The 6000-nt window shown below is 43.3% G+C and overlaps 7 pseudogenes; all 7 read right to left on the reverse strand.

The window, feature by feature from the left end:
- Positions 1 to 223: 223 nt before the first annotated feature.
- LOC140267543 (5S ribosomal RNA) lies at positions 224 to 342 on the reverse strand (annotated as a pseudogene).
- Positions 343 to 614: 272 nt separating this feature from the next.
- LOC140289597 (5S ribosomal RNA) lies at positions 615 to 733 on the reverse strand (annotated as a pseudogene).
- Positions 734 to 1002: 269 nt separating this feature from the next.
- LOC140267547 (5S ribosomal RNA) lies at positions 1003 to 1121 on the reverse strand (annotated as a pseudogene).
- Positions 1122 to 1779: 658 nt separating this feature from the next.
- LOC140267554 (5S ribosomal RNA) lies at positions 1780 to 1898 on the reverse strand (annotated as a pseudogene).
- A 657-nt stretch (positions 1899 to 2555) lies between these two features.
- LOC140289146 (5S ribosomal RNA) lies at positions 2556 to 2674 on the reverse strand (annotated as a pseudogene).
- A 272-nt stretch (positions 2675 to 2946) lies between these two features.
- LOC140301735 (5S ribosomal RNA) lies at positions 2947 to 3065 on the reverse strand (annotated as a pseudogene).
- A 269-nt stretch (positions 3066 to 3334) lies between these two features.
- Positions 3335 to 3453, reverse strand: LOC140296761 (5S ribosomal RNA; annotated as a pseudogene).
- Positions 3454 to 6000: the final 2547 nt, after the last annotated feature.

Raw genomic sequence — 6000 nt, forward strand, 5'->3', positions numbered from 1 at the left:
CGGTTCCTCTATGCAACCAGATAATTGCCGAGAAAGGCTGATGTGTAGCGGGCATATCATCTTCTCTGATGTGATCATTCTCTTCAGCTGAAACTGAGACTCTCAGATCACTTCGTGTCTGCCAACAAAGCAGCAGAAGCTGAAGATGACCAACTTCCTCATGTGTCTCAGGGTGATCAGACGTTGCAACAAAAGACATGTAGGTGGTAGAGAGAAGAGAAAAAGCTTAAGGCACCTGGTATTCCCAAGCGGTCTCGCATTCAAGTACTAACCAGGCCCAACCCTGCTTGGCTTCCGAGATCAGACGAGGTCGGGCTTATTCAGGGTGGTGTGGCCGTAAGCGACATTAACTGTGACAAATGTGCATTATATAGGTACTGGAATCGTACACTTCTTCTATGTAACCAGATAATTGCAGAGAAAGGCTGACTTGTAGTGGGCACATCTTCTTCCCTGATGTGATTATTCTCTGCAGCTGAAACTGAGACTCTCAGATCACTTTGTGTCTGCCAACAAAGAAGCAGCAGCTGCTGAAGATGACCAACTTCCTCATGTGTCACAGGATGATCAGACGTTGCAACAAAAGACATGCAGGTGGTAGAGAGGAGAGAAGAAGCGTACAGCACCTGGTATTCCCAAGCAGTCTCCCATCCAAGTACTAAGCAGGCTCAACCCTGTTTGGCTTCCGAGATCAGACGAGGTCGGGCATGTTCAGGGTGGTGTGGCCGCAAGCGACAATGTCTCTGACAAATGTGCATTATATAGGTACTGGAATCATACGGTTCCTCTATGCAACCAGATAATTGCCGAGAAAGGCTGATGTGTAGCGGGCATATCATCTTCTCTGATGTGATCATTCTCTTCAGCTGAAACTGAGACTCTCAGATCACTTCGTGTCTGCCAACAAAGCAGCAGAAGCTGAAGATGACCAACTTCCTCATGTGTCTCAGGGTGATCAGACGTTGCAACAAAAGACATGTAGGTGGTAGAGAGAAGAGAAAAAGCTTAAGGCACCTGGTATTCCCAAGCGGTCTCGCATTCAAGTACTAACCAGGCCCAACCCTGCTTGGCTTCCGAGATCAGACGAGGTCGGGCTTATTCAGGGTGGTGTGGCCGTAAGCAACAATATCGGTGACAAATGTGCATTATATAGGTACTGGAATCATACACTTCCTCTGTGTAACCAGATAATTGCCGAAAAAGGCTGACTTGTAGTGGGTTCATCTTCCTCCTTGATGTGATTATTCTCTCCAGCTGAAAATGAGACTCTCAGATCACCTCGTGTCTATCAACAAAGCAGCAGCAGCTGAAGATGACCAACTTCTTCACGTGTCACAGGGTGATCAGACATTGCAACAAAAGACATGCAGGTGGTAGAGAGAAGAGAAAAAGCTTACAGCACCTGGTTATTCACAAGCTGTCTCCCATCCAAGTAGTAACCAGTTACAACCCTGCTTGGCGTCCGAGATCAGACGAGGTGGGGCTTATTCAGGGTGGTGTGGCCGTAAGCAACAATGTCTCTGACAAATGTGCATTATATAGGTACTGGAATCATACGGTTCCTCTATGCAACCAGATAATTGCCGAGAAAGGCTGACTTGTAGTGGGCACATCTTGTTCCCTGACGTGATAATTCTCTCCAGCTGAAAATGAGACTCTCAGATCACTTTGTGTCTGCCAACAAAGCAGCAGAAGCTGAAGATGACCAACTTCCTCATGTGTCTCAGGGTGATCAGACGTTGCAACAAAAGACATGTAGGTGGTAGAGAGAAGAGAAAAAGCTTAAGGCACCTGGTATTCCCAAGCGGTCTCGCATTCAAGTACTAACCAGGCCCAACCCTGCTTGGCTTCCGAGATCAGACGAGGTCGGGCTTATTCAGGGTGGTGTGGCCGTAAGCAACAATATCGGTGACAAATGTGCATTATATAGGTACTGGAATCATACACTTCCTCTGTGTAACCAGATAATTGCCGAAAAAGGCTGACTTGTAGTGGGTTCATCTTCCTCCTTGATGTGATTATTCTCTCCAGCTGAAACTGAGACTCTCAGATCACCTCGTGTCTATCAACAAAGCAGCAGCAGCTGAAGATGACCAACTTCTTCACGTGTCACAGGGTGATCAGACGTTGCAACAAAAGACATGCAGGTGGTAGAGAGAAGAGAAAAAGCTTACAGCACCTGGTATTCCCAAGCTGTCTCCCATCCAAGTAGTAACCAGGTACAACCCGGCTTGGCGTCCGAGATCAGACGAGGTGGGGCTTATTCAGGGTGGTGTGGCCGTAAGCAACAATGTCTCTGACAAATGTGCATTATATAGGTACTGGAATCATACGGTTCCTCTATGCAACCAGATAATTGCCGAGAAAGGCTGACTTGTAGTGGGCACATCTTCTTCCCTGACGTGATAATTCTCTCCAGCTGAAAATGAGACTCTCAGATCACTTCGTGTCTGCCAACAAAGCAGCAGCAGCTGAAGATGACCAACTTCCTCATGTGTCACAAGGTGATCAGACGTTGCAACAAAAGACATGCAGGTGGTAGAGAGAAGAGAAAAAGCTTAAAGCACCTGGTATTCCCAAGCAGTCTCCCATCCAAGTACTAACCAGGCCCAAACCTGCTTGGCTTCCAAGATCAGACGAGGTCGGGCTTATTCAGGGTGGTGTGGCCGTAAGCAACAATATCTGTGACAAATGTGCATTATATAAGTACTGGAATCATACACTTCCTCTATGTAACCAGATAATTGCCGAGAAAGGCTGACTTGTAGTGGGCACATCTTCTTCCCCGATGTGATTATTTTCTGCAGCTGAAACTGAGACTCTCAGATCACTTCGTGTCTGCCAACAAAGAAGCAGCAGCTGCTGAAGATGACCAACTTCCTCATGTGTCACAGGATGATCAGACGTTGCAACAAAAGACATGCAGGTGGTAGAGAGAAGAGAAGAAGCTTACAGCACCTGGTATTCCCAAGAGGTCTCCCATCGAAGTACTAACCAGGCCCAAACCTGCTCTGCTTCCGAGATCAGACGAGGTCGGGCTTATTCAGGGTGGTGTGGCCGTAAGCAACAATATCTCTGACAAATGTCCATTATATAGGTACTGGAATCATACGGTTCCTCTATGCAACCAGTTAATTGCAGAGAAAGGCTGATGTGTAGCGGGCACATCTTCTTCCCTGATGTGATTATTCTCTTCAGCTGAAACTGAGACTCTCAGATCACTTCGTGTCTGCCAACAAAGCAGCAGCAGCTGAAGATGACGAACTTCTTCACGTGTCACAGGGTGATCAGACGTTGCAACAAAAGACATGCAGGTGGTAGAGAGAAGAGAAAAAGCTTACATCACCTGGTATTCCCAAGCGGTCTCTCATCAAAGTACTAACCACGCCCAAACCTCCTTGGCTTCTGAGATCAGACGAGGTCAGACATATTCAGGGTGGTTTGGCCGTAAGCAACAATCTCTGTGACAAATGTGCATTATATAGGCAATGGAATCATATGGTTCCTCTATGTAACCAGATAATTGCCGAGAAAGGCTGATATGTAGTGGGCACATCTTGTTCCCTGACGTGATAATTTTCTCCAGCTGAAAATGAGACTCTCAGATCACTTCGTGTCTGCCAATAAAGCAGCAGCAGCTGAAGATGACCAACTTCCTCATGTGTCACAGGGTGATCAGACGTTGCAACAAAAGACATGCAGGTTGTAGAGAGAAAAGAAAAAACCTACAGCACCTGGTATTCCCAAGCAGTCTCCCATCCAAATACTAACAAGGCCCAACCCTGCTTGGCTTCCGAGATCAGACTTATTCAGGGTGGTGTGGCCGTAAGCAACAATAACTGTGACAAATGTGCATTATATAGGTACGATAGGTGCGACGTTTTAACTGCGGCGTTAAGTTTACGTTAAGTGTCTGTCTGTCTGTCTGTCTGTTCGCAGATGATTGCTCGTCTGTTACTGTGTGATTATTGTTACAATGTTAATAAAGTTTGATAATTTTACTTGAACCAAGAACAGCCTTCACATTTTTATTTAATTTCCCTTTGCAAAACAGGACGACAGTGAGTGTGAGTGACATCCATTTAATGCAATTGTCAAAAGTGAAGCCAGAATTACTTGGAGAATTATTTTACATTTATTAACAAAACCCAACACTCTTTGTCTCAACCAAAGATTTTTTAAAAATACTTTCTTTGCTCAATTTGGAATTTGTTTCATTCACTTGTGTTGCACAAATAGTGATACAGATAGATAGCTAGTCTCTCAAATAATTGAGTGTACCAAAAAAAGAGGGGAAAAATGATGGGAGACTTATTTACATTTACAGTTATACACATGTTGTGTGCTGCCCCCTACAGTAGGCTTTAGTAAAGTCCAAAGCACTGTGGTATGTTGGGGTGTTGCCACAATACAGGTTCGAATCCCACAAGAAACATGAAAATTAAACAGATGATAAACCTTGCAATAAGTGCAGAGGTGTGTGTAAACAATGTTGAGAAGATAAGAGAATAGAGAAAAGTGGATATAGTGTACGTTTTTTCTCCTTTTCTCCCCCCCCCCTTCCTCTTTTTTTCCTTTTCCCCCCTTTCGGGCAGTCCCTTTTGCCCCTTTTTTGGCCGAAAGGTCAGCACTCTGGACTTTGAATCCAGTGATCCGAGTTCAAATCTCGGTGGAACCTACAGGTGTGCTGTCATGTTTGTGTTCTGGAAAGAAAATGAGTGGATGAGGTTAGTCAGTTGTCAAGTCACACCAGAGTGTGTGATTGACCAATTCCAAAGAAAGGGCTTAAATTGTTTAATGTTGAAAAAGTGAAACATTCAGCTGAGAGGGTCTGTGCTATTTGCCTTCTCACCTCCGGGTGTCTCTAATTGAATCTATTTGATTTCTTCTTCCATATTAATTTGCAATGCATATATTTTTCCATGCTCTCCGTTTGGAATTTGGACACAGAAGCCAAAGGAGAAGGAAACAGGAAAAACAATCCCATGGTAACAATCAGCGACAAGGAGAACTACTCAAAAGCCTACATAATTAACCCGGTGCCCAACCATGGGCCAACCAATCATCCAATCAAGGAGCGGCAATTTCTGCCGGCCGGGATCTGAGCGCCAACTCCATGCGGTGCGCACAAGTTGGTACTGATTTAGGAAAAAGAGGATTGTACAATTTTACTCCTTGGTATGGATACTCTTTCAAAAAAGTCCAAAAAATAAAATATGTGGTTGACAAAACTGTGTGACTCAGTCCTTCAACACAAAAGGCAGGCAAAGGAAAATCAGCTGTCCTCTCTATCTAATCATAGGAGGATGGCCTGACTACGATCAGGGACCTGAGCAGCAAAGAATAGATAGACATGATAAATAGTTATATATATATATATATACATATATATATGTACATACTAGTCTCCAATACTACTATGATAAAAAGAGATCCAATGTACAGGTCTAAGTTGTACAGGAATGTGTTGTAGAAATTTGTTCTATATTTTTGTTGTAAATCCACAACAGGTTTCATCATCTGCTAATCCTGAAGGAGACACTAGTTGTAAAGGAATTTATTAATACATAAAAATGCTTATATTATAAGACTGAAACATTCTTGAACAGCAGATCACTGTAAAGACATACATATAATATTGTGATTATGTCAGTGGGTCAACAATTTTGTAAAGGCAACTTTACATAAAAAAATTTAAAATCTTGTAAAAATATAACAATGTAAACATAAAAACAGCAACCTCAAAACAAAACATAGCATGTTACCTGGATGGAAAACCATGCGTCTCTACAGCCTGAAGGAAGAAATCTTGGGCTGTTGATGCCTTGTTGTTATTGGTAGCATGTCGGTACATGATCTTTGTGAGCATTTGGAAAACATAAAAACCACAGAAACACATTAAACATTAACTACAATAATATAAGAATAATAAATGAATGAAATATTGTTCCATGTGTAATGTTAGACTTAAAGCTATACTTACCTTTCTGGCATGTAGCA

Source organism: Leuresthes tenuis, unplaced genomic scaffold (genome assembly GCF_036924035.1).
Source record: "Leuresthes tenuis unplaced genomic scaffold, fLeuTen1.0.hap1 SCAF_1, whole genome shotgun sequence".
Taxonomy (NCBI): domain Eukaryota; kingdom Metazoa; phylum Chordata; class Actinopteri; order Atheriniformes; family Atherinopsidae; genus Leuresthes; species Leuresthes tenuis.